This window comes from Balaenoptera ricei, chromosome 11 (assembly GCF_028023285.1).
Source record: "Balaenoptera ricei isolate mBalRic1 chromosome 11, mBalRic1.hap2, whole genome shotgun sequence".
NCBI lineage: Eukaryota > Metazoa > Chordata > Mammalia > Artiodactyla > Balaenopteridae > Balaenoptera > Balaenoptera ricei.
In genome coordinates this window covers 100,751,843-100,774,032 of record NC_082649.1, presented here as the reverse complement: position 1 = coordinate 100,774,032, position 22,190 = coordinate 100,751,843, and the positions used below count along the sequence as shown (strand labels likewise).

The 22,190-nt window shown below is 53.2% G+C and overlaps 1 protein-coding gene across 1 annotated transcript in view; it reads right to left on the bottom strand.

Moving 5' to 3' along the window:
- The window catches only part of SLC6A1 (solute carrier family 6 member 1), a 39,147-nt gene extending 19,859 nt beyond the window's left edge, over positions 1-19,288 (bottom strand). Inside the window, exon 1 of the mRNA XM_059937733.1 lies at positions 19,229-19,288. The gene's annotated coding sequence lies outside the window, so the exon portion shown is untranslated. The remainder of the gene's footprint in view (positions 1-19,228) is intronic.
- Between the last annotated feature and the right edge of the window lie 2,902 nt (positions 19,289-22,190).

Genomic DNA, 22,190 nt, shown 5'->3' with positions numbered 1-22,190 from the left:
GACCAGCCCAGGCCTAAATCAGACAGACCTTCGCTCCCTCTGACACTTATGTTGGGCGAGTTATGTCACCTCTTTGATCCTCATCTGTAAAGTGGGGGGAAAATAATGCCTCCCTCCAAGGGTTGTGGGAAGATTAAATGAGACATGCCCGTAAAGCATGGGAAAGAACACCCGGCTCACAGCGAGGGTGCAGGGAACCTCAGCCATTATCATCATTGTGATTGCTGCCATCTGTGTACGGATCGTGGCTCTTAATCTCGTGTTCTCAGTTTCCCAGAAGGCCACAGAGATGATGATGATGTAACAACAATAACTGTAATAAGAATAGCAGCTAACATTTATTGAGGGCTTATTATTCAGGCCCTGGAGAGACTTTCAGCATTTTCAGAAGCCAGATATAAATCAATCTTTTAGTCGTCATGGGGAATACTAGCTAATAAAAATGTCAAGCCCTTTGCTTTGGGCTGTCTTTATACCAGCTCAGAGTGGTCTAGCTGATCACCTTGGGCCAGTCAGAAGCCAGCAGCGGTACCTTTGTGTGTTTGGTTAATAAGAAAAAGTATTATTCTGTAGTAAATAAAATCTGGTAAGAAAAGAAATTCCAAAACATCTCAGCGATGGGAGGAAAATGATAAAGGGCCCCCATTAGTGAAAAAGCCTGGGACCCAGTGCTAACCCAGAGCGGCTCCAGGAAGCGGCCTCATTCACGCACTGCTCAGGGAACTTTAATTCCTGACCCGGCTGGTTCACCTGTCGCCCCCTCCCCCATGAAGAACAGCACACAGAAAGCACAGGCACATGCATGTTCATGGCAAGGGAACCCACTGTCTTTCTAGAAAATTAATGATCTCTGAAGCAGAAGCAACCTTTTCACCGGTGTTACTCTCTCTTTCCTGAAACTGGCACCTGTGCTCTGCAGTGCTGGTGTGGCTCGGGGTCGGAGGATGGCTCTGCGGGTCGGTGGCAGGGAGGCCCCACCTCTCTTTCCTCTTCCTCCTTTATCTGCTGGCAGGGCTGGTGGAAGGAGAGGCCTCACCACCTCATGATTTGAAGCATGTTTCCAAGAACTTCTTCTAGAGTCTCCCCATTCTTCCTCGTGAGATGGCAATATTCTGCAGACCAAGAATCCAGTCGTTCACGTGCCACCATTCACTGAACTCCACCAAAGCAACGTTCTAAATGGTACAGTTAACGTGAGACCACAAGCGACAAGTCCTCTGTATTCACTCACCTTCACACCTTCATTCATTCAACAAGCATTTACTGAGCTCGTTCCAAGAGCTGAACTGGCGATGGGACAGTTGTTCCAAGCGTTTTGCATCCTGAACTACACACTGGTCACCAGAGTTTGAACCAGTGATCTAACAAGTGCCAGCAGAAAGATTCTATTTTGTAACTACATACTGAGAGCCTAATGTGTGCACGGAGCTGGGCTGGATGGTCAGGTGGCAAGGATTAGTAAGACAAGGTTCCTGACCTTGATAAGGTCACAGCCTTTAAAGAGAAATAGCTCTGCTACAGTTATTCATAATACTCTGTGATAAGTGCTACAAGACTGTATGAACCAGACAGGCCTAGAAGGAATGATTTAATTCAGCCAAAGAAGGTATTCCACTTGAAGGGACATTTGAGCTGGGTTTTGAAGGTTGTATAGGTGTTCACAGGCTCAAAAAGAGGGAAAGGGCATCCCAAGTAGAGGGAAACACATGAACAAAGGTAGGGAGGTTTGAAGCTAGCAAGTTTAGTTTGTGAAGGGACTCAAAAGCCAGGCTAGGGAACTCAGGGACCAACTGCAGGGATGGGACAGGGGTGACAATGTGATCAAGTTCATATTATAGAAGAAGACTCACTCAGGGAGGCTCTGGGGAGATTGGAGTTAGAGAAAGAGATTTGAGACAGGAAGGTGCTAAAGATGTTCCCATGATGCCCCATCCTTCCTCAATGAGCACCATCGATAAAAATGGGGCCAAACCAAGCAGGAAGAATATGTCTGCCAATCCCTGAATGAGGAAATGCTTTGTAAGGAAAAGAAAACATGTGGAGTCTGGAAGCTCTAGATCAGGAGTGGCAAAATGGGTCAAAATTGGCCCTTGGGCTTGTTTTATTTGGCCTGAACAAAATTTTTTTTCAGTTTGAAATGTGATGCTCTAGGATACAGCATTTTAACGAGAGGGAATAGCAGCAAGTGCAAAGGCCCTGAGACAGGAATAAGTTTGGCATGTTTGAGAGACGGCATGGAGGCCAGGGTCGCGGGAGTCCCAGGGCAGGAGGGGACAGATCTAGTTAGAGGCAGGCAGGGGCTAGATCGTGCAAAGTCTCAGAGACCACGGCAAGGAGCTCAGATTTTATTCTAAAGGGGAAGGGAGAAAGTGGAGGGTTTAAGTGGTGGTGGTGGCCTGACTTACATTTATGAGTCTCACCCTGGCTGCCCAGGAGAGGCTGCCCAAGAGCAAGGGTGGGAGCAGGGAGGCTCCTTAAGAGCTGAGAGTCCACGCGAGGGATGATGGTGGCTTGAACGGTGGCAGCTAGGCCAGAGATGGTGAGGAGTGGACGGGGATCTATTTTGGAGGTGGGGCCCCGCAAGCCTTGCTGGAGGATTGGCTGTCAGCAGCCCAGCCCTAGGCCAGATGGCAGGCTGGGGGAGGGGAGCATGTGGCAGCTGCCTTGGACAATCCCCCTCTGTCCTACTGCATCAGAGGGATGGGTGGCTGCGTGGGGTAGGGACCTGGGCAGAGGCGGAAAGGCCAAGGCCAAGTCTCAGGCTGTCATTGTCTAGGGCCAGGGCTGGGCCCAGAACCCACTGGGAGCGAGTGGGGCACCGGGAAGAGCCAGAGGCGGGGAGGGGGAGCTGCGGGCCGGGAGGGGGCCGCTCCCTCCCGTGACGCTGTGCACACTCCTGCTTTGTTTGGCTCCCGTTCTGTAATTACAGAAATTACAGAGCCTTGCTTCAGACTGCAATCACTCTACTCCCTTTTATTTCTTTTTGAAACTCTGCGGTTCAAGAAAAAAAATTAATATTGGGTTTGGCAGCATGCCAAGCGGAAACATAATACAGTTTATTCTCTCCTTTAGGGAGAAACGCTAGGCTCAGTCCATTGGACAAGGCTTTATTGAGCGTCTGTTGTGCACCCAGACCCACGCCAGCTCCTGCCAAGGGAGAAGAGGCAGCATTTATTGAGCGCCTGTTGTGTGCCAGGCACTTCACAGGTGCTACGTCATCCAGTCCTCCTCCCACCTCTAGAAGCCAAGGGCTATTTCACCCATCTGACAGATGAGGAAACTAAGGCTTGCCAGCCTGAGGCTGCTGTAAAGGAGTCTCACGTGGCTCAGTGATTCAGAGCCTTGCTACTCAAAGTGTGGTTCTCCGTGGGCAGCAACAGCATCACTGGCAGCCTGTTAGAAATGCAGAGTCCTAGGCCCCACTCCAGACCCACAGAATCAGAAGCTGCACTTTAACAAGGTCCCAGGGATTCAGGCGCACACGGCAGCTTCAGAGGCTGTAGGTTATGGGTGACCCTGATTATTTCATGGAGCTTGATTCAAATCCCTGCGTGACCAGGGGCTAGATATTTAGCTCGCTTGAGCCTCAGTTTCCTTGCCTGCAAATATGGACCCTTATACTTCATAGGATTGTTGTGAAACTCTGAAGTGAGATAATGCATGGAATGAGGCCAGGGAAAGCAGAGGGCCTGGCACACAGGAAGCACTCAATAAATAGCAGCTCAGATTGCCATTCAAGGAGATGAATGCACGGAAGTGCTTTGTAATCGAAAAACGCCATACAAATGTGAGGACCAATTAATAGCTGATGATCCGGTGCAGAAGGGTAGAGGGAGGGTGGATTGTGCAGGTGGAGGGCAGGTGCTGTGGGCAGCCCTTGCCACGGATTGCCCTGGAGGTCAGCGACGGCTCCCTGGAGAAGGTGCTCTGATGGAGAAGGGGCAGCTGGAGAGGATCTCCAAGGCCTCAGGGCTTAGGCCTCAGAGGCCTGAGCCCAGTCTTGGGGTGAGGAGTCAACCTTTGCCAGGGTGCAAGCTGCAGGCAAAACGGATGGCTGCAGGTCCAGGAGTTAGGCTCTCATCCTTGGACCAGTGGGGCTTGGGGCCAGGACCAAGGCAGCCTCGTTCCTGGTTCAAGTCTGTTCCATGCCACATGGGTACACCTGGCCTATAGCAACAGTCTACAGATGGAAAAAAAGGCCCAGAAAGGGCTGGTGGCTGGTCCAAGGTCACATAGCACATGAGTCATATGACCCTTACAGACCCCCACCACCCCAAATCTCAGCCCCCTGCACACTCTTACTTAAGATATGAAGGAAAGAAGCTTCACATCTAGGTGCAAACCCCTCCGCTGCTTCAACAAACCTGAGAGGTCATCTGCAGCCCCAGGCGCATTTCCCAGTATTAAGTGTTGAATGCCTCTTCTCTACAACATCCCAGTGTGACTTTCATGTCAATTACATATTTTCTCCAACTGTTTGTTTTAACAGGAAATGTGGCCAATGGTCACCACTTTACACAGGCCCAGGGCTAGATTTAGATTTTCTAGCCCTTGGCCTGGCCCAGCAAGTGCTAAATACAGTGAAGCTAAAATGATTGTTCATCCCATTTTGCAGATAATGGTACTGGGGCTCAGAGAGGTCAAATAACCTGCCCAAGGTCACACAGGATTTAGCCCAGGCCCTCTGCTCACCTACCACCTGCCTCCCAGACACTGGCCTGGGTGAAACTCTCTGAAGCGTCTGCCTGCTGGGTTCTGGGGAGGAAGAGAAGTGACAGCATGGAAAGGGGTTTGCCTGGTCCCACAGCCCTCGACAGACGATGAAACCAAGATGCAAGCCCTTCCCCTCGGCCTGCAGCCTTGGAGAGCCTGGAAGTCTGGTTTTCTACGGTGCCCCCCAAACCAGAATGTACGAGAAGGTTAGAGGGCACCCCACACCAACAACCAGAGTGAGAAAAAAATCAGCTTTATAACAGCTGGAGGCTTCCTGGACTCATTCAAAGGTGAAATAAGTCATGCTGCTCTTTCCTCTGCGGCTGCACACAGGAAAAAGTGCCCAACTTTTCATTAAGAAAAAGGAAAGAGAAAGGAGAGCTCAGAGTACGAGAAAGAAGTCAGCTGAGTGCTTAACTAACAATGCCAGGGCCTGCTCTAAATGCTTTATGGATAGTAAACGGCCATTCTCACCCCTCTCTCACATTTTACTGATGGGTAAACCAAGGCAGAGGGAGGGAAAGGGAATTGCCAAAGGTCTCCCAGCTAGGAACATGCAGGGCCAGGACTGGAACCCAGGCAGCTGGGCTCCTGTGTCCACACTCAACCACTGTCTCTAGAGGGGTGCCTGTGGAACCCCTGAGCCCCACCTTTAGGGCGTGGGAGAATGGTAATTCCTTCCAGGGCAAACCCCCAAGGACAAGGCCTGCTGTTCTTTATAGGAAACCCAAGAGAGGCTGCTGACACTACATCGTCTGAGGTCTGGCTTCGTGAAAGGCTAACTGGTCCCCATGGTCATACTGGGCAAACCCTGCAGGGGTCCTGGGAGCCAACAAGACGTCATGTGGGATCCAGGCTGAGCAGCTCTCACCAGGCCCCTGGGGCTGGGGCCCTAATGAGAGTCCCCCAGGAGACAGCCAGCCCCAGGGGTGGCGATCCCCTCCGGGAGTCCCCAGCTGTCCTCCACCTGCAGACACGGCCTGTGCTTGCAGCAGGGAGAGGGCCTTTCTAGGGCCCAGGAGAGGAGGAAGCACAGTTAGCTTGAGACTCTGGAGTCTGCAGACCCCGGTCTGAATCCTCACTCCACACACTACCAGCTGTGTGATCTTGAGCCAGGCCCTTTCCCTCTCTGCGCCTGGGTTCCCTTCCGTGTGAGAGGAGAGGAGTCAGACTCCGGCCGGCAGCATCCTCCTGACTCCCATCCTCATTCTCATCTCAGCCCCGCTGCCTCGCTCACACAATCAGCGGTTTGCTAACATCTGCCTGGCCCCTAATTGTCCACAGTGCCCGACCGAGCGCCTTGCTTTGTCGAGGTGATTTTCAATCCGACCCAACCTGCATCCGCCTCGCACCTCCAGGGAGCCAGGTCCCACGCTGGGTGCAGAGGGATCGTCTGAGTCTGCCGCCACTGAGCGCTGGGGACAGCTGGGTGATGGGCCGCGTGGATAACCAACATCCACGCGGCAAGTTCTTCCATGGCCCAGATAAAGGGGGCCTGGGTTCAGGCAAGACACTGGGAGATGATGGCATTTGGGCTGGTGGAAAGGGGACAGAAATGGGGACATTCTCTTCATAATCACAGCTAGAGAAGCAGGACTAGAATCCTTGCTCCTAACCACAAGCCTAACTGCTTCTGGTCCATCTCAGGCAGAGAGGACGGGGGAAAAGCATAATGATTTTAGAGACAGTGAGGAGGCTGGCTTGGTTGGATAGAATCTGGGGTCATTTAGGGAGCATGGCTGGGGAGGTGGCAGTAGCAGCAAAGGGCTCCGAATGCAGGAAAAGGGGGTGCACTGTGTCCTGTAATAAGAAGAGTGATCATGCCAAAGGTTTAGTCAGTGCTTACTCTGTTCAGTGCATCTCACAGATGCTCGTATTTAATTCTCACAGATACGGAGAATGAGGCTCAGAGGAAGACAGCACCTTGCCCACGGTCTCAGATCTGGAGATAACAGCTCAACTCCGAAGCCGATACTTTTAATTGCCCCTCCCCACGGTGAGCACTGGGAAGGGGGGAGCTTGGGGACCTTGGAGCCTTTGAAGGTGGAGAGATTTGATCTGATGGTGATTTGGCAAGAACCCGTCAGCTGTGTATGTGGCGGGGACAGGGATGGAAGGACAGTGCCTGAGCTGGGACTGTGGGCGGGGTTGGGGGGCATGGGGAAGGCCCAGTCCCTCTACACAACTTGGCTCCTATCCTGACGCGTAACTAATTCTTCTGTCCTATCTCCCCAGCTCCCCTGTCCCCTCTGTACCAATGGGACCTGGGTCTTCAACTTGCTCTGCTTCCCCCACGGCAGCTCACACGGTGCCAGACTCACATGTGCTCTCCCGAGTTCTACCATGGTGGCAGGGGACGTTGTTATTACAAGTCCTCGAGAAATGTCTCCTTCCGAGGAGGTGGCACCTCCAAAGCAGTGGTGTGCCGGTAAGCTTTAACAAAGGTCTCTCCGGAAAGCAAGCGACAGGCCCGATTGGGGGCGTCTACTGATTCCTGTTCCCACCAAAGCCTGGTCAGGGTCCACCATGAGGTCACAGGGTCAGAAAGAGATGAGCAAACTCAGCAAGCCTCCCAGGCTCTTGACTGCTTCCTGTAAGGAAAGCCCTGGACATCAAAAATGAGAGACAGAAGGAGAGAGGGAGACTGGCGGGGAGCAGCAGAGTGATGGCGAGAAGGGGCAGGAGGTAGAGGGGAGGAAAGAGAAAAAGGAAGAAAGGAAGAAAAGAAGGAAGGAAGGGAGGGAGGGAGGAAGGAGAGAAGGAAGGAGACGCAGGTGTGCTGTTGATTTCCTCTGTGCTGCACTAGGCTCTGCTCTGTGATCTCACAGAACCTGCCCAAGACCCCAAGGACAGAGGGAGCCTATGTCTCAGAAACCCCCGGCAGAGCCCAAGGCCTCCCCTCCCCCCAGCTCCCTCCAGCCTTCCTAACTGGCTGTGCCAGGGCAGGCTCCAGCACCCCTGAGAACCACCCAGGGGCACAAGGGGACCTGCAGTGGAAGAGCCAAGGCTGCCGGCTTGCCGGCGGTCTGCGAGGGAGTCTCTCTTCCTCCCTTCCTCTGCCCGGTGTGGGGAATTCTGGAGAATTCTGCTCCAGGGGACGCCTCTGAAAAGACCCTGCTCCACCAGCCAGAAAGGATTAATTCAGATCAGGAAATAAGAGTGACAGGATACCCACCCAGCATTCTTTCACATTGCTCTTTGCCTTTTAAGACACACTTGTAAGAAAACCAGGGGGTTAAATAACCATTCTCTCCTGTTCAAGATGTTCTTCAAGGACTCTGAAGGGCATTAGGATTAAGACCCTTTAAGAACTCAGATTTGGGAAAAAGAAAAACATAATACTGCAGGGACTGGCTGAACTAAATGGTGATCCGTAACAAGCCATGGGCAGACGCGCAGCTGGAATGGAGAGCTGAGTCCGTGTCACGGAACGGTACTTTGGTGACGGTGGCCCTGGGCAGCTCCACGGTCCCTTACCAAGCGTCCACACCCGGGACTCCCTTTTCTCCTCTCGACAGCTCCGCAGCCTTTATCGGCCGCATTCTGGAGGTGCACACACTGAAGCCCCAAAGACAAACTGTCCGGACTAAGATCACACAAAGTCACAATAAGAACCACCAGGGATGTCAGACTGATGGCCTGCGGGCCGAATGGGTCCCACACGTGTGTGTGGTGGCGTGCTTTGGGGAGGGGGAGTAGGTATGTGTTTTCCAGTGTACTACAAGTCCCACCATGACTGTCACCTTGTTCCTGACCTCTTTACTCATTTCTTTGACCTGCATGGCCCTCCATGGCCTTTGAGTTTGCAATCCTAATATATAGCGAGCAGTCCAGTCACTCCAGAGAGCTCTTTTCTCAAAGTGGTAGAAGAAGGGGTTACTGTTGCCCCTTCCCTAGGAAATATGCAACATTTGGGGGGTGGTTAAAAAAGCGAGGTCAGCAATATGAGTTTATATTTGGGAAACAACAAATCCTATTGTTCTTTTAATACAGCTCAGTTAGATTTAAAAAAATGTTGAGAGACATTGCTTCAGAATATTTTGCAAGAATAAGGAGGGTGTGTATTTTCAGAGTCGAATAAGGGTCAGATTCCTGGGTCTCAAACACTTCCTACAAGAGAAAGCTAATTTTGTTTTTAAAAGACTCAAGTGAATGCTCACTTTAGCCAACACATCTGTTCTTGATTCATTCACCAAGCTTTCTAAAGGAATCTTTATAGCATGAATCCCCACTTCTTTGTCAAGCGAAAAATCCCATGTAGTGAGAAGCACCAATCCATTTGGGAAAGTGAGATTTTTATTAAGTAAATGTTCTTAAGTCCCACGAACAATGAAGAAATTCATGAGTAACTTCCACTTGAGAAGTCAAGGGTACTCAGAGGCTTATTTGTCATGAGCCAAGACAGAATAGGGCAGTGGTTAACGGCACTGGCCCTGAGGTCAAGAAAACGTGGTTTTGAGTCTCAGTTCGGATGCTGCGTGACTACAAAACCTCTCTAAGACAGAGGTGATGATATCTACTTTCACGGCCACTGTGAGAATTACATGGGAGACTGTGTAAAGTGGTTCATACAGAGCCTGGTACATAGTAATTGCTTGTTACCTGGCAGAAATTGTAATAAATCACCTGATTAGGGCTAGTATTATTATTTTTTAAGATAGCTATGGGAAAAAAGTCCTGGGCAGAATGCCACACTTATCTTAACGCACAGACAACCGATAAAAGGGAATGGTTGAGCCACTGGCAGATGCCAATCACATCAAATTCTCAGAGCAAACTGCTCATTAAACACGGTCCCTGAAGTGGTCATGGGTACCTATCCCTGTAATTAGCACGTTTGCTCAAACCTCGTTAAATGTCAACCGTCTTAATCTGTCCACAGAATGAATCTCCCCGACTCTCTCCCACCGGCCGACGATGGAGGGGTCAGAATCTGGGGGGCTTGGGCTCACTGCTTTCCATGCACCCTGCCATCCAGCCTCAGGAGCAGCAGCGAACAAACGACACTCCCTCTCCAGGAATCCAGGAACAGGTTGCTACTCTGGGGGTGGATTTGCTCAGACAGGTTTGTGACGTTCCCTCTCCAGGAATCCAGGAACAGGTTGCTACTCTGGGGGTGGATCTGCTCAGACAGGTTTGTGGTAACAAACAAAATGGTTGCTTGCCTCTAAGTAAGCAGGATCCCAGCTCTCACCACTGCTTTTGAAACAGCCAAACGCCTGAGTCCAGCACCCCCTTTCTGCTTCCAAAATGGAGTGGGGTTGTCTGCCAGCTTGCATCCCATCTTTGCCAGCATGCAAATGATGTACTTTGGGGTTTCTTGGGGTGTTAACCCCATGATCCCCAACCCCCAACTAGGGAAGTGAATATATTGCACCAGCAGTTTGGGATAGAGAAATGAAGAGTGTGGGTGAGAGTATTTATTTTCCACAGGGCTGCAGCGCAGGGTCATTTGGATAGCTGGCATAGAGCAAACACGGTTTCCCCCGATGTGGTTTGCAAATAGGCTTTTAGGGACAGTACATTTAAAGTGAGGTACACCAATCATGCCTTACAAAGACAAAATATTTATTTATATTTTTGGTGATGGGGACTGTTCATTTGTTCTGCTGATATTCACTAGCCTGGAATGAGGATCCCTGTTATTTATTGCTCTTGCACTTGTTTTAGCCAATTTTACTCTTCCAACACCACATCTTACAAGCTGATACATGGTTGGGAGCAGACCCTTCTCCAAGCCTCTTCTCTTTGGTTAATAACAGTGACTGTTGGTGCTCAGCAGTGGGGCTTGATGCTCTTCCTACCTTACCTTATTTGTTTTCATAACAATCATAAGAAGTAGGTCTGTTATTACCCATTTTACAGATGAGGACACTGAGGCCCAGAGAAGTGAAGTGACTTGCCCTGGGTCACACAGCTAGGATATGGGAGGGCGGGCTTCGACTTTGGACTTACTGTTTCCCATTCCTCTTGGGCTGGAATTGTTGCTCCTGGCCCACCAGAATCTTCATGTTTGAGACTCTTCTCAACAGTCTTTCGAGAGGTCCACGTGCTCCGAGTACACTGTGTCCCCAACTGCCCTCCTCCTCGCTGTGCCCCCTTACGGGCCCTCCGTAGCCTAGACTCCCTGCAGCCATTGGAGGTTTGAACCCCAGCTCTATCTCTTGCCCGGGTATGTGACCTGGGTGAAGTCACTTCCCCCCTCTGCACCTCACTGTGCACCTCTATGAAGTGAAGGAAATTATCCCTTTCTGCGAGGTTGTAGCAAGGATGCTTCCAGACAAAGCAAGTTTCCCCGCAGCTGCCCTCACTACCAGCCTCTTTCTTGGTGAAGCTCAAGCCCTAGACACAGTCCCCTCCACTCACTCGCTCGCTCTAGCAGCTCCTGAATCAGCATTCAACACACATCACTCTGCCTTGTGCAACGCCATTATCTCCTGAGGACACAGGCTCCGTTGCCATGGCAACCAGAGTCCTTCCAACAACTCTATTTAATGATTTCTCAGCAGCAGAGCTGGGCTGGCTTGGGGCAGGGGAAAGAGTACGGGGTTAGGGGTTAGGAGCTCTGGGTCCCAGCACCTGCAGGCCTTAGACCCCCTCCTCTCTAGGCCTCAGTTTACCCATCTGTAACAGAGGTGTCTGAAACGGGTGGCTTTTGTGACTTTCTCTGGCCTAGAAAAACCTGAGAAACAGATTTCGAGGTCCAGGAAGCAGGAGGCAGGGAACCAGAGTTACTGAAGAGGATTGAAGGTTTGAGTGACATTTTAAATCCACAAGAAGAACCAGAAGCTGCCTTTGGTGACCACGCTCTCTCCTGCTGAGTTGCCTCTAAAATGTCACTTTTCAGACATTCCTGCGATCTCTGTGACCTGCCACGATCAGAGCTAGGGTTGGTTCAGCGACGAAGTTTTGACTACAGCCATCACAGCCCTCGCTGCACCCAACTTGCAGATGTGCAAACTGAGGCTCAGGGAGGGCAAAGGGGTCCACGGGCACCAGCAACTAAAAAGTCCAGCTCCCGGAAAGGCAAGAAGGGTGGTGCCTAGGGAAGTGAGACAGTCCCCTGCCTGTCCCTCTGCTCCATTCAGCCCACGGCTGGTTTTGCTCTGGCCCCCACTTGTGTGGCCTCTTAAGGAGGCCACTTCAGGAGCCACGTAGACAATCACAAGCAAGAGCTAAGCACCTGCTATGCGTCCCCAACTATTCTGGGCACCAGAGACACCAGAAGACACGGCATTCCTGCTCCTGGTTTATCTCCATGACCCACAGTAGGGCCCAGCACACAGTAGGTGCTCAAAGTTTTATTTGGTCCAGTTGTTGGCCCACATCTGCCTCTGACCCCCCACAGGCCTCTAAGAAAATCTCCCAGAGCAGCTACCGATGTCCCAGCTCCAAGGAGCGGCTGCGGACCCCATGCTGGGGAGGGGGCCAGTGCGAACGAGGCTTTGTGACTCCTGGCTGGCTCCCGGGTTGGGGAGGGGGCGGTTCTGCCTTGGCGCAGGCTGATGGCACCGCTTTTAGGCACAGCCGTGGCCAGCCCAGTGGCACTATTTAACTCCTCCCGGGCTGGCGTTTTCGTTTAATACCCGCGGCATAATTAACAGTGCTGCATCTGCTCTGTCATTAGTGGCATTCACTGCCATTTGGAGAAAGGGCTCTTAGTTTCCCAGTCATTAGTCTCAGGGACGCTATTATGGGGAAATGGAGGAGGAAGTGGGGCATGCACCCCCCTTTACCCGCTTGGAGAGCTGGTGCCGGGCGCAGGGAGCAGCCAATCGATGTGTCCAGTCCAAACCCCTTGGCTTTATGGACTGAGAAAGTGACGCCCAGATTAGGGAAGGACCCGGCCCACTGTCCCCCAGGCTAATGGGCAGCCCGCATAGGAGGCAGCTATCCCACCACTTCCTGGGGTCTGCAAGCCCAGGCCTCGGGTCTCCCAGCACCTGTCAGTCAGGGGGGCAACCCAGGCAACCACAAGAGTGCCCTGGGCTCAGTGTCCTACTGAGGATCCTGGGACATGGCGTGTAAAGTGCTGGGCTCAGTGCCTGCATCAAAGTCAGAACTCAAAACTGGGGCTTGTACGCATCTGATGACTTGGTATCACAGTGCTGAAACGACCTGTTAGGAGCGTACATGCAATAAAATGAGTGCATTTAAATTCCTTCAGTAAAAAATAAATAAATAAATAAATTCCTTCGGTAAGACTGCTTCTTCTCCATCCCCAAGCCCACTTTAAAAAAAAAAAAAAAATCATAGGTGGGTCCTTGACCTCAAGCTCTGGAAACAGCCAACATGAGCGCTGAGAGGCTCGGGCGGCGGCGAGGGCTGGACGCAGGTTGGAGAGCACACAGCGCATGGGAAGCGGCGGCCTCTGGCTGTGGTCACTTTTGACTACACTCTCACTCAGGTACTCTCCAGAGGCAGCGGGTGGCGTGGGAAGGCACAGGGGGCTGGCATCAGCAAGTCCTGGGTTTGAACTCTGCTGTGTACCCCGGGGGGAGTGATTCCACCTCCCTCAGCCTCAGGGTCCTCCTCCGGCCCATGGGGACAGCAACACTGATCCCCTAGCACTGTCCTCACCAGCCTCGGGCGGCCCACGACTGATGCCTGGGAGGTGCTCCTGCCCCAGTGGTCAGGGCTGGGCTGGTCACGCAGCCAGGGGACATGTCAGACCCTCAAGTGTCCCTGCCACCCCCAGAAGGAAGCCCCCAGACCTCGTGATATTCCACAGTCCTCAGCACGGGCAGCAGTCCACGGGCAGACGGGAAGGGGGCACGGGCCAGGGTGAGTGGTTTGCATCCCATGCCCCCATCCCTTCCCTTCCCTCTTGGGTGGGCAAGACTCCAAGCCACAAAGCGGGTCCCAAACCACCCGAGGCTCACATACAAACACTTGCCCACACCTTTCCTGGTTACCAAGGCCCTTGATCTTTCTAGATGATCTCACAGGACCCCTGGTGTTCATTTTCATCTAAATCCATCCAGATACACACACGTGTGCGTGTGCCCGAGCATCTGAAAGCAACCATCCTTCCTTTCCCCTGGCGCTGTGACCGCTGGGGTGCCCTGGCCAGATGAGCACACTTCAGACCCCAAACTGGATGCGACGGAGGACATGTGAGCTGCTGGCCAGAGCTCAGGGGAGGCTAGACTAAGATCAGGGACCCTGTCCTTCAAACCTCACGCTGTGCCTTTCCACACTATCTGGCAGTCTTGACCCCGGTGCTGTGTTCTGCCTCCTACAAATCGAGGTTCCTCTGGGTTCCTTCCAAGGGGCTACCTGGTGAATTCGGATTCGGGCTTAGGAAAGGTGATTCCCCTCACCTGGGAAACCAGAGGTCAGGGTGAGGGTGTTCAGGGCTTGCAGAGCCCCTGTTTCCCCACCCAAAAGGTGGAGATAATAATAGTAGTAATAATAATAATAATATTGCTTTCACCTGGAGCTCCCAGGGCTAATGCAAACTTCAATGGAAAGCATTTTGTGAAATTCTCCTTAAGTGTTAAGTGTGTGTGTATTTCACGTGTGTGCAAAGAGGCCTCATTTGAGTCAAGGTCATTCTGATTTGGGCTTTTTGAGAAAAGTCACTTACAGAAGATGTCTCTTTTTGTTTGATAGAGGACTCTTCTCCAGGATGTCAGGGACCATATTTTCTTCCCCTGGCATACTTCATACAGGAGCAAAAGAAAGAACAGCCACAAGAGCTTTTTTTTTTGTAAACTGTGTTGTTCTGATGACTGGGAGAATTGTTATCAGCACTAAGTTCCAGAAAACTGCAATACTGATACCAAATGTCATTTCTCACCTTCTTGTGACTGCTGCCTTCTCCCTGCACAGAACCTCCTTACCAAACAATAAGGCCATGAAAGCAACCTGCTGTCAATGTCTTTCGGGGCATCTTTGACCTTGAATGTCCCTCTGGTCAGAACTCAGTTATCTCCAGAGTTGGCATGCGACACCAATCTTGCAGACACTGGGCAGCTGAGAGGTGGGCAGAGCTGCAGGTCACTGTCCGAAGCAGCCACTAACTCCTGCATCCTCCAGGCTGACCTGCATGCCAGGATCCCATCCAGCCCCGGAAGCTGGGAGCCCCTTTTGTAGCCAAGAGGGCCCCTGGCACCCTAATGTGGCCCGTTCCACCTAGCTGCACACCCCCTGCTTGCACAGGGCTCCAGCCAATCGCTCCGCAAGGCCTGGCCTCCTTGTAATTTCCAATTTGTGAAAAATGTAAAAATAGAAGGCCATTCGCTGCAGGCAGCTCTCATCAAATCGGATGCCACTTTCGTGTCATGTCAGATCATGGTACACAGAGCTGATGGCTTCCTCGGCTGCTCTCAATGGCTTCCAGAGCAGCAAGAGGGTGGTGACAAACTGGAGGGCACCGAGAGTTAGGGCAAGGTGGCTGGGTGCACAACATCAACACCCGCTTTAAATGAATCTAAAGCATAGGTCATGAATGTGCTGTACAGGGGGGCACCTGAGTGCAAATCCAGCAGAGGGATTAGCAACTGAGGGACACTGGGTACAAATTCATCTCTCTGCCTCAACCTCCCCAGCTAGCAAACAGCAGCTATCACGCTACTGGCCTCCTGAGCTGTGGCAAAGCTCAATTGATGGAACGAACTGGGAAGTGCTTTCTATTGCACAGCTCCTTAAACAGGGCATCGTGGTCCTTGCCAAGTGAGCAAGGCCAGGGCCTTTTCCGTGGCAGGGGTGTCAGCACGATGTGACCGCCGCTGGGCTCCAGGGCCATTTCCTAGGCCAGCGATCTTGCAGCAGGTGCCTAAACCTCTCTCTTCCTCAGTTTCCTCATCTGTACAGGGACAACTCCACTACGTAGCTCACGGGGTTTTGTGAAAATTAAATGCAATACTAGCAGGAAGGCACACAGCACACTCCCTGGCAGATCACCAACTTGCAATAACTCTTAGTTATAACTGTTATTGATCATATTAACATTGGAACAACATTTAGTGGGTTTTTCTTTCCTGTTTATGACTGAATCCAAGTCTGTGCTGAAATATCACAGCTTGCATTCACAGCTACGGTCTATGCCAGGCAACCCTATCTCCGCTATTAGCCAGCTTGCCGCTGACTCTCACCCCCTTCCCCTGCTCTGGAGGCCCTCAGGTGAGCTCGGAGTGAAGATGCTGGACATTCGTAAAGCTCACAGAGGCACGTTTTCTGGGAAGCCCTATTTTGGGGTCCACATCGGGCCTCCCAGCCTTTCACCGTCTCAAGTACCACCCTGTTTCCCACCACCTTCCAGCGACCTGCAGAGAATGGGGTAAAGGTGGCAGAAAGGCCCCTCGGTGCTGGGGCCATTGGGGGAGCTGGTGCCGAGGAATGCCACAGAGCAGTGGATGAACAGCTGATGATCTCCTCGCTGAGGGCGGGTGGGGGCGGGGGGGGGCGGCGGGGAGCGGCGGTAGGTTGTGGCTGCAGCTCTTTGCAATTGTTGTCGATTCAAGGTTGTTTTTATCGTGGCAGGTGTGCTCTGCCCGCCGTCCAGGCAACTTGGCCCGGCTGAGTGGAAGGGGCGGTTCTGACACGGGCAAAGTCAGGCCGGTTGATACATCTCTGTTTCCATCTGGGGAGCAGGGGGATTAAGAGTCTCTAAGTGGGTTTGGCCTTGAGGTGTGGCTGAGCTGGAGAGGGCTTAGGTGATCAAAGGGAAGGAGGTGCTAGGCACGCCTCAGGCCAGGTGACTCAGGCACCCCACCTGCTCCCAAGGACAAAGGGGATGGACTTTAGGATGCAGGGGCCTGGAGGCGACAGCAAGGCTTAATCAACCGGGGGTGATGCTCAGCCTGTGATCCACACCCCACATGAGAGGGACAAAACGACATCTCCAAATTCCAAGCGGCTTGGGATGTCTCTACCTCAGCTACTGAGCTCACAGCCAAGCGTAGGAACAGCATCTTTATGTGAAGGCAAGAAGCCGCCTGACACTGTGCTTTATTTAAGGTTGCTCTTAGCATATGCTGGGAAGGCAAGGGAGCAGCCACTGCTCAGACGGCAGTCCGGAGGGGTCTCACTGTCAGTCATCAAATCCTGACCATCGCCCCACCACCTCACTTTATGGAGGTGAAAACCAAGGCCCAGAGACCCATCAAGGGGGCAAAGCGTTGGCCTGGAAGTCAGAAGAGTGGGGTTCAAATCTCAAGCCCTGCCTCCTCCTGGCTGTGTGACCTTGGGCAAGTCACTTTGCCTCTCTGTATTGCAGTTTCCTCACCTCTGAAGGGGGGGATTAGAATAGTACCTGCTGCACAAGGTTACTGTAGGAATTATAAGCTGGATACATTGGCAGCTTTCAATACTGCATTCCTACCTTCCCATGCGGATGAGAACTTGCCCAAGGTCACCTGCAGAAAATGGCAGCAGCCCAGCTCCAAGCCAATCCTTCTAGGGCTCATTCCTGGCCAAGGTCTCAGAGGCTGTATTTTGTAGCCTTCCTGCTCGATGACACAGGGAGGTCCATGCTAGGCTGTCCTCACCTTCCATCTATGTAGGCTTTATTGCAAGACATTTACTGAGTGCCTGCTGGGTGCTGGGCCACGCGCAAACACATTCATAGCACTTGGAGCTCCTGGTTGCCATGCATATGAAATCCAGGGAGAGACAGATCTATTGTGCTTCTTTCAGCTTTGAGGGACTTGCTCTTTCCTTTACCCTCTGAGTTGCCTCCTCCTTGGCCTCTAGACGCCCCTCCCAGCCCCATCCTGAGTTCCTAGGGGACCCAGTTCTCACTGAGTCTCCAGCCTGGACTAAAGGGTAGAACATCAGCAGAGATGGTTCCCTCTTCTCTCCCACAGCGGCCGCCTCTCTACTGTAATTCTTAGGGATTGCCCCACTCTCTGGATGCTCTGGCAGACAAGCCGGGCTGCGTCCCACTGCCTGGGACTCACTGTTTGTCCTCTGAGGACTGGCCACTGAGCCAGCGCTTGGCTAGAGAGAGAGCGCTTTCTTTGTTTGCCGCCTGCCTGACAATTTCTTTCTGAGGCTCAAGGGAGGCTCAGCCATTTTGCCCCATTGCTGGGGGGGGGGGGTCCCTCTCACTTCTCCAGGGACTTGTATCATCCTCTGTGTGCGGAGAGGAGGGGGGGGGAGGGTCTGAGGCTGCTCTGACAAGGACCAGAGCAGGGGCTGGGTCAACGCTTCCCAGAGAGAGCATTCCAAGGAGAAAGAGAGAGTACAGATGCCTGTTGTTCCCACTGGCCTCCTTTGTTCTAGAATTTGGGAGTTGGGGTACCTTTTCACACTCCCTTATGAATGCATTTCCCCCAAAGTTCCCAAAGAGAGGATCTAAGCAATACCCAGCACCCAACACCCCCTCTCTTGCCAAACACCCACCTTGCCTGTCACAGATAAAGGTTGACCCCAAAGTCCACTCACTTAGTCTGACACAGTCTCTGATTTGGGGGTGTCACCGAAGCTCAGGAGCCATTTTATTCAGAGCCCCCAGTTCTTCACGAAGATAAGGCTGAGCTTCCTGGGAGAGGGAGAGATAGCTCAAGCCCCACATCGGGAAGACACTAAGCATCATCACTGGGCCTTTAAACACCCCATCTTCTCCTTGGGGTTCACATCTATTTGGGGAGTAGATTAGCTCAGAGCCTCAGGGCCAGGCAGCCAAGTCTAAGTTCCTTGTCCAAAAAGCAGGCTACGCTAGAACAGGGCATCTGTGGGTGCCAGCCGTGGGGATGTGTGGGTACAAAGGGACCACGCATGAAGACCCACTGGTCACTGCCCCCGGGCAACCTCGGGGAGCAGGGTCGTCCCTTCTTCCAATCCTCGGAAAGTAAATGCCAGGATGTAAGGCAAGAAGCTGAGAATGGTCCCTGCGGTAGCAAGGGGACACAGTCCTCAAACCCTCGGAGGGACCCCCCTCACCCCACATTCCTCGGGGAAAGGAGTGGGGAGAGCGCGTCGTGGGCTTCAGTGCGAAAGCTCAAGCCCAAGCTGTGGTGTGCTTTCTAGCCAACATTTCTTGACAGCTTAAGCTGCCCTAGGACAGAAAGGAGGTGTCCCATTCTCAAGTCGCCTGGTCCCCAGAGCCCGAAGAGAACAGAAGAGGGGCACAGCTCGACCTCGGCGCAGCTGACCCCAGACGGAGAAGTGGCGCACGACTAGCCAAACGTTATCATTCTTTCCCGGGTCCCCCGCCATCCCCTGGGGATGAACGCGGCGCTTCGACGGCTCCAGCAGAATTCAACACCAGCTGGGGGTCCAAGGGGCCCGCGACCAGGAAAAGGCAGGAGATTCTAGCGACCCTCGTGCGAGTTCCCCCGGTCCCCTACGCGTCCCATGGGGATGGCCGGGGTGCGCCTCGACTGTCGGAGCGGCACCTCACGCTCCTTCCTGTGGCCCGAGGCCGGGCGAGGCGCCGGGGCTGGAAACTCGGCGTGGCCGACCCCATCCCGCCCGGCCCGCGGCGGCGGCTCTGGGCGACCGTCCGCTCTGTCCAGCCGTCCCGGACTCTGCGCCCCGCGTCCCGAAGCCGGCAGCCCCTTCCTACCTGCGGCCGGGGCTGCGCTGCCCGCGGCGGGCGCTGCGCGGGCAGCTCGGCCGCTCCGGCGCGCTCCGGACGCAGGGCCGCTCCCGCCTCCGGCCGCGCTGCGCTCCCCGGCTCCTCGGTGCCTCAGCTCCGCGTTTCTCGCCCGCTATCTCGCCGCTCGTTCAGTCTTCCGAGGGCGGGCGGAGAGACACGGGGAAGAGAGGGGCGGGGAGTGCGGGGGGCGGGGCGCGGCGGGGGGCGGGGCGGAGGGCGCGCGGCGGGGGCGGGGGCGGGGCCGGGGCTCCGGAGCCCGCCCAGCCCGGGGAGGGGGGCTGCCGCGACCCCCCGCCAGCCGCGCGCCCCGTTCCCGCGGCTTCTTCGGCGTCCCTTCACCCCACTCCCTTCCTTCCACTCCTCGTCTTCTCTCCTTGTCTCTCCCGTTTCCCGCTTCCAGTTCTTCGCTCTCCATCTCCCCTCCCTCCCCCCTTTTCTCTCCTTTTCTTCTCTCTCTTCTCTTCCCCGCCCCATCCGCCTCGCCCGCTCCCCTCTCCCCTTTCTCCTCTCACTCTCTCCTTCCTTCGCCTTTCGTCTGGTGGCCTCTTCCCTGCCTTGGCCCGTCTGTCTGGGTCTCTGCGTCTCAGTCCTTTTCAACATGGATTTCCCTCTTGGCTTTTCTCTCTCCAGCCTTGCCGGTCTGCTTCTGTTGGTCTTTTTTGTTTCTCTTTCTCTGTTTCACCCTCTTCTCTCTCTGTAGGTCACAAGGCCCCCTCAGTGTGGGTGGGGTGTGGGCTCCTGCCCCCTCTCTGCTCCCCTGCCTGTTACACAGGGAACAGTTTCTGAGCTGAAGCAACAAGGCTTTTGATCCCAGGCAGGATGTGTGCATATGGCGGGGAGGGGCGGGTTGGTGAGGACTCCCTGTCTGCTGCCAGGGGGTGGTGGTGGAGACACAAGTGGCTATGCGTGTGGATGGACAGATGGATAAACAGATGATTAAAAAGAGAAACACAGCCTGCAACAACCCCTAGGGATGGCAGCAGAACACCCCCTCCCCCTCCCCCCCCCCACCCCATCCCCCAGGTACCCTCCTCCTTCCAGTTCTTGAGATTTGAGGGATTGTCCCAGAGAAGGCTCTCTCCCAGCCAATGCTCACCCAGTACCAGAGGACTCCCTCACTATCCCTTGCCAAGTCCTGACCCCTGACTCCTTTCACAAAGACTCCTGGTAATGGGGCCATGACTGCCCTTCCATCTGGGTTCCCCAAGGACTCACAGAAAGGATCCCTTCTCTCTACCCTTGACCTACTCTTTGCCTCCTCTCTCTGTCCCCAGGGCTGGCATTTGCCGATAGACTTGCCATCCCCCACCCCACATTGCCCGCCCATCATCCATCCTGGGTCCCACAACACACAGTGCTCCCCAAGGTGACCCTGACTGCTCCTGTCTCTTTCCCACACTCTCACCCACAAGCATGGAATCTTGATATCTTCCTTGACCCATCTATTCCTCCCCTCTACTGGTCACCACCTGGAGACACCATGGTGAACAAGACAGGCCACAGACCCCAAGGTGGTCCTGGTCCGGTGTGGGAGACAGGCTTCTGTCAAATAACCACACAGGCCCAGAGTGACAAGCTCTGCCAGGAGCACACATTTCAGGCGATCCAGTCTAGCTTGGGATGGTTGGGAAAGGTTTCCTCAAGGAAGTGCCATTTGAGCTGATGGCCAAAGGATGAATAGATGCTATCTGGATGGAGATGCGGGGCACAGATTTGAGCAAGGGTATGAGGGTAGCAAATATGGAAGCTATTTTTTCTTGCCTGACATTCATTTCAGCTTGTTCAGGCGATAGCACCTCAGTTTTGATTTGGGGAACTTCCCCTTCTCCACTCACATTCATATGGTTGGGTGGAGTTCCCTCCTTTCAGGGGTGGACATGTGACCCAGGCACAGCCAGAGCACATCACCCTGATCTCAATGGAAAGAACGTGTGACATATACTGCGTTGATGAGAACTCTTCCTGGGACTTTTGCTAAAACTACTGTCAAACACAAGTTTGATCTCCACCACAGTTCCTAAGCCTGGAACTGCTGGCAGCCGGCCTTGTCACTCCATGAACAGATCATATCTGAAAATGAAGCCGACACAGAGGAAGGCGGAACTGAGAGACGGAGAATGGACAGAGTCCTGATGAGTATTGTTTGAGTCCCTGGACTCAGCCGTGCCTGAAGGCAGTTTCATTATTTCAATCTCATTAAGTTCCTTTTTTGTCACTTACGCAAGTTTGAGTTCAGTTTATGTTGATTAAAACCAAAATAGTGCAATGAATCCAGTTTTGGATTGAGAAATAGGAAGCATTACTGATGTAAACGAATTATAGTAACCATTTCAACTCCCCTTTCTTCCTTCAAGTCTCCTCGATAATCTCACTTACAATCATCTCTCTTTTTTCTGTATTCCTATTCAGAAGTTAATTCCCCTCTATTTTCATTGCTCTAAATGTGTTTTGCAGGAGCTTCCCTGGTGGCGCAGTGGTTAAGAATCTGCCTGCCAACGCAGGGGACACGGGTTCAAGCCCTGGTCTGGGAAGATCCCACATGCTGCAGAGCAACTAAGCCCGTGCGCCGCAACTACTGAGCCTGCGCTCTAGAGCCTGCAAGCCACAACTACTGAAGCCCGTGCGCCTAGAGCCCATGCTCTGCAACAAGAGAGGCCACTGCAATTGGAAGCCCGCGCACGGCAACAAAGAGTAGCCCCCGCTCGCCGCAACCAGAGAAAGCCCGTGTGCAGCAACGAAGACCCAACGCACCTAAAAATAAATTAAATAAATAAATTTTTTTAAAAATGTGTTTTGCCTACATACGAAAGCAAAGTCTGGCTGTCAGGTCAGTTTCATAGACCGACCATCTACTGCTTGAATTATCTCCATAACATCCCCTGCTCCCCGCTCCCCTCCCCGCCCGCCCATGACTGTCTAGCATCTGTCT